Raw genomic sequence first — 14059 nt, forward strand, 5'->3', positions numbered from 1 at the left:
CTCACTATGCTCTACACATTACAGTAGAGCGAGTTCACCATATCGTCGTGCTCTTCTTCTCGCACTCTCTCTCGCGTCGCACTTCCACTCGTACTCCTTCAACTGGTATCAGAGCTCAGATCGAGGCTCAGGGCAGCACTGCAGGAGGCTAGAGTCACCAGCTCAGATTGGAGTGAAATTCGATAGGCGAAGACACGGCCCCAAATCCTGTGGTCCATGCCCAAAGGGCTTGGTGCTCTCAGAATTTCATTCTGAGGTCATCTCGGCTACCGTTCGGCTTCGACAAAGGTCTGCGCAGGCCATTTTCGACTACGTGGTCTCGGTGGGTGCAGATCCGACTCTGCAAATTTGGGGTTTTCGGCCTATGACTGCAGGTGCTGAGGATATCGACACTCCCAGAGTGTTGATTTGTGGCTGTCTACATATCGAAGGACGGCTCACAGTTCTTGGAGGCGTGTCACATACGACACGACCGCATCTACACACAGTCTGTAGGCGACATCCACTAGTTTATTAGGTAGCTTGTGTTTGCTACTTGATATTCCAGATTTCATCCTGACATTGCAGGTACTTCCACATGGGATGTATTGTCAGAGATGATGTATGTCTATTGAGGGTTTGCTGGCTGTGAGTCACGCAGCAAACAACCGCCGCAGCGGTTACAACATACAGTGGGAAATTTGTGCATGTATGACTTTGTGGGAAGTCTATGTACTGTCACATTTACTGCAGCCTTTGTTGAGGGTCGAGTGAGGTTTTATTGAGCTGGGGGATTCTCGAATGTTTAGATCCTTTCGGTGATAAAGGTCTTCGAGCGATCCCTCGAGCACCCTTAGATAGGTAGCTAGGATGTATTGACTGTGAGTTAGATAGTTGGGATTGCATCTTTGCTTTACTGCCGTTGAGGCATTGTCGCAGTCTATGCTTACAGGACAGTGACAGGACAGTCAGAGACAGTACAGGTGCAGGACAGGTTTACACGCAGCTTACAGTGTCCGAGAGACAGTGTTTTTGAGCTGTTTTTTTGGTCTGTTTTTTGAGTACACCAGAGCATTTTACAAAGGAGACTCTGCTGAAATTTATGCAGAATCTGAAGCTTTTTTGGTTCATTTGACAGGTTGATATTGGTTCAGAGGTCAGTTTACAGGGGAAACTCTGCCGAATTTTTCCCAGGAAAGTAAACCATTGTGAAGCGTAGCTATGGCTGGATCACAGGACACTGCTCTTTACAATATCAAGAAGCTGGATGGAACCAATTTCCCATTGTGGAAGAAGCAAATTTGGCACGTGTTGGTACAAAAGAAGCAGATAAAACCTATAAAGCTCAAAGGGATAAAACCAGAACATATGGACGAAGATGAATGGAGAGAAATGGATGAATTGGCACTTTCTACCATTATGCTGACTTTGGCAGAAAGCGTTTACTTCAATGTAGCAGACGAGATGTCGGCTTATCAAGCATGGTTAAAGGTAAGTGATCTTTATGAGAAGCAGAGTGAATCTTCACAGGTATACTGGATTAAGAAGCTTGTTGACTTGAAGATGAAAGAAGGGACACCTATGTAAAATCATCTGAATGAATTCAACACAATCTATAGTCAGCTGTCAGCTGAAGGTGTCAAGTTTGATGAGCCTGTTAGAGCTATGTTCCTGTTGATCACATTGCCGGAAAGTTGGGACACTTTTCGCACAGCTTTGAGTAATTCTGCACCTCCAGATGGTTTGAACATAGAAGGTGTAGAAGGAAGTCTGCTTACTGAAGAAACCAATAGAAAGACAATGGACAAAGGCAAAGGAACAGCCTTAGTTGTCAGGGGAAGGACCAAAGAAAAGTACAAAGGTGGAAAGAGGAATCAGTCTCGTAGCAAGTCCCGCAGTGCTAAAGGCAAGAGTGACATAGAATGCTACCATTGTGGCAAGAAGGGTCACATGAAAAGAGACTGCAGAGAATGGAAAGCAGAAAAAGGCAAAGAGAAAGCTGAAGACCATGGTGAGAAGAACAAGTCCTCAGTGAAGATTCAAGAAATAAATTTGACAAACACTGTTGCAGAGGATGACATTCTAGTGTTAGGAGACATCTACTTCTTGAAGAATACAATGGACTCAGCTCTTCTTACAGCATCTGATGGAAATGCACTGAGTGACTGGATTATAGACTCAGGGGCATCACTTCATGTGTCTCCAAACAAGGAGTGGTTTACCTCTTATGTGACCACTAAAGATCATGTTCGGCTAGGCAATGGGCAGACATGTGAGATCTTAGGTGTTGGAGATGTACAATTGAAGTTTCAGAATGGCTCTTCTTTCATGCTGAAGAATGTGAGACATGTTCCCGCAATTACAAAGAGCTTGATCAGCACAGGTTTACTTGATGATGCTGGTTACGTCACCACTTTTGGACAGAACATGTGGAAATGCAGTGAGTGAAGATTCAAGAAATAAATTTGACAAACACTGTTGCAGAGGATGACAGTCTAGTGTCAGGAGACATCTACTTCTTGAAGAATACAATGGACTCAGCTCTTCTTACAGCATCCGATGGAAATGCACTGAGTGATTGGATTATAGACACAGGGGCATCACTTCATGTGTCTCCAAACAAGGAGTGGTTTACCTCTTATGTGACCACTAAAGATCATGTTCGGCTAGGAAATGGGTAGACATGTGAGATCTTAGGTGTTGGAGATGTTCAATTGAAGTTTCAGAATGGCTCTTCTTTCACGCTGAAGAATGTGAGACATGTTCCCGCAATTACAAAGAGCTTGATCAGCACAGGTTTACTTGATGATGCTGGCTACGTCACCACTTTTGGACAGAACATGTGGAAATGCAGTGAGTGAAGATTCAAGAAATAAATTTGACAAACACTGTTGCAGAGGATGACAGTCTAGTGTCAGGAGACATCTACTTCTTGAAGAATACAATGGACTCAGCTCTTCTTACAGCATCCGATGGAAATGCACTGAGTGACTGGATTATAGACACAGGGGCATCACTTCATGTGTCTCCAAACAAGGAGTGGTTTACCTCTTATGTGACCACTAAAGATCATGTTCGGCTAGGAAATGGGTAGACATGTGAGATCTTAGGTGTTGGAGATGTTCAATTGAAGTTTCAGAATGGCTCTTCTTTCACGCTGAAGAATGTGAGACATGTTCCCGCAATTACAAAGAGCTTGATCAGCACAGGTTTACTTGATGATGCTGGCTACGTCACCACTTTTGGACAGAACATGTGGAAGATATCCAAGGGTTCTATGACAGTAGGACATGGAGTAAAGTCTAGAGGACTTTACATGATTTATGTATCAAATGGCTCTAAAAATGTAATCAATGTAACCGAGCAGCCGAACCTTTCTTTGTGGCATAGCCGGTTAGGACATATGTCCAAGAAGGGAATGGAAATCTTGTCTCGTTCTGGTTATTTGACTGGATTTTCATTTAATGATTTTGAATTCTGTGAACATTGTCTGTATGGTAAGCAAACACAGCAGCCACATAAGCATAGAAGCAATAGAAGAGATAGACAGTTGGCACTTGTTCATAGTGGTTTGTGTGTACCTATGCCTAACCTATCTCTAGGGGGAGCTTCTTACTTTATGACATTTATAGATGATTACTCGAAGAAAGTATGGGTTTACTTTCTCAAGCACAAGGATGAAGCTTTGAGTGTTTTCAAAACGTTTGTGACACTTGTGGAGAATCAGAGTGGCAAGAAGCTTAAATGCTTGCGCACTGACTATGGTGGAGAGTATGTTTCAAAGGCCTTTCAGGACTTTTGTGAGTCAAAAGGTATAAAACGTGAACTTACTGCTCCTTACAATCCTCCTCAAAATGGTGTTGCTGAGAGGATGAATAGGACCATACAAGAGAAGGTCAGAAGTATGTTGTCTAATGCACATCTGCTAAATGGGTTTTGGGCTGAAGCTGTATCAACAGCTGTTCATCTTGTAAATAGATCTCCTAGCAAGGTTTTGCAGAAGGATTCAGTGCGAAAGATGGTATGGTCATGCAAAATGCCCTCATACAAGCATCTCAGAGTCTTTGGTTGTGAGGCATATACTCACGTTCCAAAGGAATTTAGGAACAAACTTGAGCCAAAGAGTAGAAAGTGCATCTTTCTAGGCTATGGTAATTCTGGTGAGATGGGGTACAGACTTTGGGATCCCGAATCCAGAAAGGTTGTCCGCAGCAATTATGTTCACTTTAATGAATCCAAATATTATTCTAAACCAGAGAGGGTTGAGGAGATTAGAAGAGTTGTCTTCCAAGAAGATGGACCCGCACGTGCACGACAAAATGTCAGGGCTCAAGAGGAGCAAGGACAGGATAGAGTGGAACCATAGGTTGTGGCTGAGCCTGAGCCACCTATTGTGTGTAGATCTGGACGTGTCACGCGACCTCCTGATAGGTTTGTTCCATCTATGAACTATGTCATGTTGACTGATTGCAATGAGACTTCATGTTACAAGGAAGCAGTGCAAATGAAGGACTCCGGGAATTGGCAATTGGCCATGCAGTCAGAGATGACAGCTCTGCATAAAAACAAGACATGGAAGCTAGTTAAATTGCCACAGGTCAAAAAGGCTCTACCTTGTAAATGGGTTTACAGGTATAAGATCACCGCTCATGATAGTCAGCCAAAGTATAAAGCAAGGCTTGTTGTCAAGGGCTTTAAGCAAGAACAAGGCATTGACTTTGATGAAGTCTTCTCTCCGGTGGTCAAGATGACTACATTGAGATGCTTTCTTGCATTGGTTGCCATATTAGATTTGGTGTTGCACCAAATGGATGTCAAGACAGCGTTCTTGCATGGTGATTTAGATGTGGAAATTTACATGCAGCAGCCAGAAGGGTTTGTTGAGAAAGGCAAGGAAGATTGGGTATTCCAGTTGTTAAAGAGTCTTTATGGCTTAAAACAATCACCGAGGGCAGGGTACCATAAATTCCACAAGTTTATGCTTTCTCAAGGCTACAAACGTAGTGAGTTCGATCACTGTCTATATACAAAGAAGGCTAAGGATGGTAGTTGGCTGATCCTTATTTTGTATGTGGATGACATGTTGATTACTGGCAAGCACTTGGAAGAAATTTCAGCTTTGAAGTCAAAGATGGAAAAATCATTTGACATGAAAGACATGGGTGAGGCAAGTCATATACTTGTTATGCGCATTGAGAGAGACAGATCAAAGAAGTTGATTTGGTTATCTCAAACAGAGTATATTGACAAGGTTTTGCAACGTTTCAATATGGAGAAGGGAAAGGCACTGAGTGTTCCATTGCCACCATATGTGAAACTTAGCAAACAAGATTGTCCTGTGTTTGAGGAAGAACAGGCTAAAATGGATAAGATTCCATATGCGTCTACAGTGGGTAGTTTGATGTATGCAATGATTGCTACTCGCCCAGACATTGCATTTGCAGTGGGAGTAGTAAGTCGATACATGTCAAACCCAGGCAAGAAACATTGGGAGGCAATGAAAGGAATATTGAGATACCTGAAAGCTACAAAGAGTAGTAAGTCGATACATGTCAAACCCAGGCAAGAAACATTGGGAGGCAGTGAAGGAATATTGAGATACCTGAAAGCTATAAAGAGTATGCGTATATGCTATGGGAGTCAGGAGCTAAGTGTAAAGGGTTTTACAGACTCAGATTATGCAGGTGACTTAGACAACCGAAGGTCTACGTCAGGGTATGTCTTTACATTGGTTGGTGGAGCAGTATCATGGCGTTCTAGATTACAAGATTGTGTTACTCAGTCTACTACAGAGGCTGAATATGTTGCAGCATCAGAGGCATGCAAAGAATCAATTTGGCTTAATCGACTAGTAACAAATTTGGGAATAAAAGAAGAGATGCCTGTGTTATATTGTGATAGTCAAAGTGCTATACAATTGGCTCGCAATCCAGTTTATCACTCAAAGACAAAGCATGTGGATGTGAAGTATCATTTCATCAGGGAAATGCTCGAGGATAAGCAACTTCAGCTTGTGAAAGTTCACGCCACAGAAAATCTTGCTGATCTACTTACAAAAGGACTTCTGTCAGAGAGCTTTGCGCATTTTCGCAAGCAGTTAGGTGTAGGGTAGTACATCACTTCTCTACATCTCTTGTATATTAGCTTGTATAGTAGCTTCTCTCACACTTAAAGTACCACATTGGACTTTAAGGGGGAGGTTGTTGGGGTATAAATCCCAATGTGGTCGCCCAGGTAAGTGGGCGGGCCGCCAGGTATGTACACATATTCTTTTGTAAAAACCTAATAAGAACTCACTATGCTCTACACATTAGAGTAGAGTGAGTTCACCATATCATCGTGCTCTTCTTCTCGCACTCTCTGTCGCGTTGCACTTCCGCTCGTAATCCTTCATTTTCTGTCAAAGGTACTTGGTGTTGTAATGGTGGTTCTCATATCTAATCCCTATGGGCCTTTTCTTCTTCATTTGTCATGCAGAAAGAATTGACTGACTTGGAAGCATCAGCGAGTACGTGTGTGCAACAGATCAACTTTTGTGAGAGCATGTTGGAGCAGGTGAAGGTTGGTGACACAATGTTACTGCTTCCGACAGCTGGCCAATACTTGAGCCACTTGCAGGCTACATTCTCTGTTCCAGGACTATGTGCTGCATGTGGTCTTGCATTCATGGCTTCCCATGTGGTTTGTGTATACACGCTAGCATGTGGTCATGCATACCATGCTCTGTGTTTTGCTGCCTGGCTTGGATCAGAGACGGTATGTGCGGACGCCTCTTGCAAGAGTAGTATTCCAGATTCACTTAAATCAATGCTCCTGCATACAGGTTGGTTACCGTTGCTTCCAATATCATATAAATCCAAGAACAGTTCAGGTTGCCTTGAAGTATCTGCTGATTGCACAAGCCTGAACATCACTGATGTGCTTGCAGGTTCTGGCCATATTCCTTGTGTGGCGCCGAAACAGGATGACGTGCCAAAGGTTGTGCTACAAGCTACTCCTGAAGCCCATAGTGTGTACTCCAGTGAGGGCACTCCAGTTGTGAAGGTAGACCCCCTTGCAAGCACAACAGCAATTGAGCCACAACCAAGTGAAAGCAACCCAAAGGAAGATGCAATGGTTGACGATGTGGAGGCAATAGCGCAAGAGGGAGTGGATGTAGTGCAGCGCATGGTAGGTGGTGATGAGAATCCAAATTCTCCCATCTTTCTGAGTGACATGGTGAAGGTGTCAAAGAAGCGCAAGAAAAACAGTGATGGTAAGTGGTAATGGTATTGGACTTGTCAAATTCTATGTAATGTCTGCATGGGGCTGATGTGTTGTTTTATGACATAGGTGGATCTTCCAAAAAGAATAGACCTTCGGAGTCCACACGTTCAAAGCACCATGCTCATCATGCAGATGGAGATATGGGAGAGAGGGAAGCACCCAGATCACCTCCTGCCGTGAAGAAGACTCCCAAAAAGAGTACTCCCCTCCGCAATCCTTCTAGTGTTTCCCACCCCCCCAAGACTCTTCAATTGTAATACAAGAATCTGTGATTCTTGATTTTGAATGCAAAAGAAACTTTTTTGTCGGCCTCTATGTTTTTGTCGCTTTTATGTTTCATAAGCACAATGTCTATGTTTTTGTCGACCTCTATGTTTTTGTCGCTTTTATGTCAAATATTGCCTCGTGTTTATTTTTCAATGTTGAATGCTGTCTTTTACAGAGTGTCCAAAGGAAAAGGGGACCCTCAAGCTGCCCGTAGAGGAAATCATCATCATCAGAGATCCCCCAAAGTACATTCCCCCAGTTATCTCCTCCTTGCCATATGATGATCCAACCTGATCAGCCCTCATATTAGATCTTAATGGTGTACTTTGTCTTACATGTACACCTAATAAGCATGACCCTTCGTCTGTCCCCGATATTGAAGCTACATCATTTGTCAAGCATGAGGAGGCAGATGGCAGGTAACTGTTTGTTCCGAAAGATGCACAGGATTTTATTGCATGGGCTGTGACATGGGCAAATGTCTACATATGGAGCAGTGCAATGATCAGCAAAGTGGGCTCAAGAATTCGAAGATGTTTTCCCCAGGTTCACAGTTATATTAGTGGATGGGTTGGAAAACAGTTATGTGATGTGGGTAGTTACTGTTTTGGTGGTGGAAGGCCAGCATTTTTCAAGGTATTGCAGAATTTTTTGGCGAAGCTGCAGCGGTATGATACCAACAATGTCCTTTTAATTCACAACAATTCCTATAAATGTCATTATAATCCCAGAGGTACTTACATCATAGTGCCTGGTATTGAGCACCGCTCCAGCCAATACTTGTCAAAAGATCTAAAGGCCTAGCTAGAAGGGTGGTAGCATGCTACTGATCGTCGTGCATTGGCAGACACATTCAGCAAACCAAAACCTAATGATGACGACAAGTATGTATTCACAGCAATTGCAAAAGGGTTTCAAAAGACATCGTATGATGCGTACTTATGTGGGCCACAGCTCATGCCCATAGAGTGCAAGCGACGATGACGTCCCTTGATTTTTTTAGGATGACAGATCCTCTATGTACCTTTTTGTAACTAAACTAAACCCGTGCTAGAACCTTGTATATTTATATGCTACTTTCCATGTGGAAACCAATTTTTTGGCTTCATTTTGATTGCCATTATAACTGATGTAATGACTCTTCGTCAAATTGTTGAAGATGAAATATATTCCAACTGGTTGGATGCGTTGTCTTTGTGTCCCAACATTGAAGTGTTATTTTTTTGATTCAAGTAGTTTAAGACTGTTCAAGTGTCCAAGCATTGAAGTGTTATTTTTTTGATTTTGTTATTGTCTCCCAATTTAAAACAGTTACAATGTAAGGTACTTTGGGTTGGCATACCAAAACTTAATAGATTGTTGTGTACAGAAACCACCCAGGGACTACCTATAAGGTACTTTGGACTGGCATACAACAACTTTTACAAGTCCTTTTCAGACCTATAAAGAACCTATAAGGTACTTTGGGATGGCATACAAAAGGTTTTACAAGTGCTTGTTACTTACATATCTTAACATACAGAAACCACTTCAGGACTACCTTAAAGGTACTTTGGGCCGGTAGATAAGCTTTTAGAGGTGCTTGTGAACTACCTGTAAGGTACTTTAGGCTGACAGACAGGTACTTTGTGTTCCAGAATTGAAGTTCTATTTTTGTTACTCAAGTAGACAAAGGAGTTTACAAGTACTTGTTTGGACTGGCCTGCAAGAGGTTTTGACTCCTACGATAGGCTCCTACAAAAACCACCTGTGGAATAGTTGCATGGTACTTTGAAGCTAATTACTGGTACTTCTACAAGTTACTTGGGCAACAACCTATATCACTATTGGCATACTGTTGTACACATTTTCATAAACTTCTGCAGCGAGTTTGAACTTATGTGGCTCTCCTTCTAAGGGTTCCAAGGGTATCTTAATCGATCTAACCAAGTGTGATGCAAGAAGCACTTTTGGTTGACTAGCAGGCATGTAATAGATATGCTCGGCACCTTCCACTAGCTCATAATAGTACCCCTCAACCAAATAGCTCCCTGCAGAAAGTATGTTTCCCCAGGAATCACTCAAGTCTCTTGCTGTTTTGTATTTCTCCTGTGAGCACCTCAAAAGGTAGAAGTCAGCTCCATCTTCATTGGCATTGGTGGCAAAGGCATCACCGATGCATAGAGCATCACTAATTGCGTTGTGAGCGGGATGAAAACACACACAACGCCTCTATAATGACCCGACACACACTCTTGGGATGATACACACACACATTATGGGGCACCACTCGGCTTACACAACCAGCCTGGCCGAGACAGGAAACACACAGACCTAGTGAGAAGAGAGAGATTTCCCACTTGCCCACTCAACACTCACACATACACACTCACACACACACTCTCAATTCAGCTCAAAGAAGGAAAATTGCTGTTGTTTAGACTCAATGAAGCTCAGACCAACACCAATGGGGCAAATAGTTTACACAGTATTGAGGAAATACACCAGATACAACCACAAAGTTAAGCAGAGGCTTCTCTCACCGGAGAAGATTACACAGAAAAACAGCAGAAAATCTATGAGGAATTTGGCAAAATGGACAACGCCATTGCGTCTGGGACGCCCAAAAACCTCAGTCTACACTGTCAAAGTGCTCAAATCCGACCTCGGATGAGCAGTTTAGGGCCAAAAAATGCTCCAAAAATAGCAAAAACACACTTGCGGCTGTTCCTCCTCTATTCTCTACGTTGTTTTTGGTCTTCTCTCTGTTTTTTCAGTTCCCACACTTAGCTTTATTAGTTGGGCACCCGTGGCCTTTTAGATGACCTCAAACGGACCTCGAACAGGCCAAAAACTGACCTCGCAGTGCATAGTTGTCACCTTTTTGCATCATCCGCACACCTGGCACTCAGTTTTTCCAAATAATGCATCCCGCAACCACGTGAAGTGGCCCCAAAAAGTGGTCCTCATGATGACCTTTCTGCATAAGTATCACAAGAAAACACCCACATCGTGTCCATACTTCTCCGCGTGCAAGTATTGACCCCGTTCAACCTCCTGACGCCACTCGATGCCATCTGATGCACCTGCTTACCTCATGTCGTCGACCCACGGATAGCTTCCTCGAGAAGTTTTACGCGCTACCAACTCCTCCTTATTGTAGAAAAAAACACAGTGGTACTGGTAATAGTGAAAATGATGCACTATGTACGCCGTGTCCTACCTATACACATGTGGGCCCCACGTAACCACCTGGCTATGGAAAATGGGCAAACCTTTATTTGATGCACCATGCATGTATATGTTCATATGCGCAATCCCTTGCTCCAAAAAACTCCTGACATAATTTGCCCATCCCCTAGCCTGCTAGATCATTCATGATCAGCAGCAGCAAAGAGAGATATGAGACTCGCCGCATCACAGGTCTCCTCATCCCTCACCAACACTGCTTGATCCACAGACAGCTCATCTTGCTCCACCATCATCAATCTAGCATGATACAATTTAAGACGCAATCCATTTACCCTTGACTTATGTAGAACACTATCCAGGTTAGCCAGCTGATATGTGCCATTTGGAAAACACTCCATTACCTTGAAAGAGCCTTCCCACTTAATTTGAAACTTCTTTTGGAAGGTGTTGTCCAGCTTACTGTTGTAGCGCAAAACCAAGTCATGTTTCTTGATACCCTTACTTTTGACCTTTTCATTTATCTTTGCCAAAGCCTTATCCTGCATCTGCCCATAATGCTCCAATGCGCTCATCCTATCCAACTGGACCTCTTGTAACTGCAAGAGCCTCTCTTTGAATGCATCACTAGGCGGCCCAAGCAACTTCTCTAACATCTTGACCGCAGGCAACTCTACCTCCACAGGCAATAGTGCTTCCTTTCCATACACCAAATGAAATGGAGTAAACGCTGTACCTGTTTTCACCGAAGTACGGTAAGCCCATAATGCACTAGGCAATTCCAAATCCCAATTCTTTCCTTGGTGCTCTGTCACTTTAGAAATAATTTGTACCAACTCACCATTGAATCTTTCATTTAAGCCATTACACTGCGGGTAATAAGGAGTGGTATGCTGGTGCCTAATCTTCATCTTTGTGCATAAGAAGTCTAGCAGTTTAGCTCTAAATCCTAGCTCCTTATCTGAAAGTAGCTCTAATGGCACCCCAAACTTGCAACATATTTCAACATACACAAATTTTTCCACATCCTTTGCAGTGATCTGTTTTACTGCTATAGCCTCTGCCCATCTAGAGAGATAGTCCACTGCCGTCAAGATATAGCTTTTGCCCCTGCTTGTGATAGGTAACGGGCCTATTGCATCAATCCCCCACTTTTCAAACACATCAAACACCATAATGGTTTTTCGTAGCTTTGGCTTCAACACTCTCTTCCCAAATGCTTGACACCTATTACAAGACCTACACCAATGGTGAACATCCTTGTGCAAACTAGGCCATACATACCCCTCTTGCAAAATCTTATGCAAGGTGATCTTTAGAGCAAAATGGCCACCACATGCGCCTTCATGCTTCTCTTCCAACACTCTGTAAAGCTCCTCCCGCCAAGGTACACGTCTCAACACGAGATCAGCCCCTTTCATGTATAAGACATCACCAATCAATTTGTACTTGTATGCTCTACGCACAAAGCCATACTTCTTAGACTTCTGAATCTCCTTTGGAATGATTCCTGTTAGCAAAAACTCCTCTTCTTGAGCCAAACTTTCCCGGCCATGATAAAGAGGTAAAGTGATCCTCAACACAAATAGCTCCCCAATCATGCCTTGAGCTACTTCATGTGCCTCTCCATTTAGAGCACGTTCAATGTGTCTGATGCTCCATGCTTCGAACTTTTTTAACAGGCCTTTAATTCTGAGGCACATTTCCTTCAATGAGGTGTTCTTGCTCTTCCACACACCCAACACTTGCTTCACCACTAACAAGGCATCACCTTTTATGCTCAACCTTCGAACCCCATGCTTCAAACAAATATGTAATCCGGCTTCCAGAGTAGCATATTCAGCCTCATTGTTACTATGAGCATCCAATTTGAACCCTCTCTTGCATTCTAGCTTCCCTTCTGGATCATAAAGTGCTATACCCCCTGAAGCTGCATCATGGCTCTTTCTGTATGAACCATCAAAGAACAACACATGTGCATTGCTGATCTGTGGCACTTCTTCAACTACCTTTCTCACCACCTCTTCCTTAACAATAGGGGGATTCTCCTTGTAGGTCAACAAATCAACTAGGGTAGCCCTTGTAATATCTTCCACTAGAAAAGAGAACTCAAACTCTTGCAGCTCGATTACCCATTTCTTCACCACATTTGACATGTTAGTACCATTAATTAACTGCGGCAAAAAGGCATAACTCGTCAAGAAAACAAAAGGCCGTGGTAGCAAGTAATGATGAAATCGTCGACAAGCAAATATTACACTGGCCATCACTAGCTCTACTTCCGAGAACTTTCTCTCCGCTACCAACTTCACTCGGCTTGCACAATACACTGGCCTCATATAATGGCTGTCCTTCCCCTTTTGCAATAGCATGGCTCCAATGGCATCATCCCCTACTGATGGATTTACATAAAACACTTTCTCCCAATCAGGAGCCTGCATGGCTGACAACCCCACTAACACCTCTTTCACCTCTTGAAACACTTCTTCACACTTGTCATCCCATTGCAATGGATCATGCTTTGCCACTTGCTGTAATGGATAAAGAAGCTGCGAAGACAATGGAATAAACCGTGCCATGTACTTCACTTTGTGTATAAAAGTTGCCAATTGCTTCGTACTCGTAGGTGATGGAAGAAGAATAATAGACTTAACCTTATCTGGATCAGCCTCAATGCCATTTTCTGACACCATATGGCCCAATAACTTCACCCTTGGCTGTGCTAGATGACATTTCTTTGGATTTAGTTGTCCTCCACATTCATCATATCGAGCCAATACCATCTGCAGCTTCTCATGGTGTTCAGCCCTACTGCTATAAACACAGAAGTCATCCATAAAAGCTTTAACACAACTACCAATGAATGGTTCCAACACCCAATTTTCTCTCTCTTGATAGAAGGAAGTTCCATTTGACAACCCAAATGGCAATACTGTGTAGCAATAGCAACCCCATGGCGTAATAAAAGTGGTCTTTGTGCGATCTTTAAGAGCAATCTTCAGTTGAAAATAGCCTGAAAAACCATCACACACACTGTACCTCTCATAACCTGCCACTGAATCCAAGATCTGATCGATGAATGGAAGAGGATATGGGTTCTTCTTAGTGGCTGCATTTAAGGGTTTAAAATCTACACAAATTATCCACTTCCCATCCTTCTTTGGACTGACTACAACTGGACTCACCCATTTTGTGGTCTCCACAGGGACTATGAACCCTGCCTTCAATAACTTGTTCACCTCTTCTCGCAAGGCTTCCATTTGCTCTTGACCCATCCTTCTTAGCCTTTGCCGCACTGGCTTAGCACCTTCTTTCAGCTCTATATGCATCTCTTCGCCCTTGAACCCTCTGATCTCTTCATATGAAGTAATGAACAAAT

General features: G+C 43.1%; 1 pseudogene; it reads left to right on the forward strand.

Annotated features, from left to right (window-relative positions):
- The window catches only part of LOC147418506 (uncharacterized), a 140579-nt pseudogene that overhangs the window by 1723 nt on the left and 124797 nt on the right, over nt 1-14059 (forward strand).

This window comes from Adiantum capillus-veneris, chromosome 30, assembly GCF_014529385.1.
Source record: "Adiantum capillus-veneris isolate H3 chromosome 30, ASM1452938v2, whole genome shotgun sequence".
Classification (NCBI taxonomy): Eukaryota; Viridiplantae; Streptophyta; class Polypodiopsida; order Polypodiales; family Pteridaceae; genus Adiantum; species Adiantum capillus-veneris.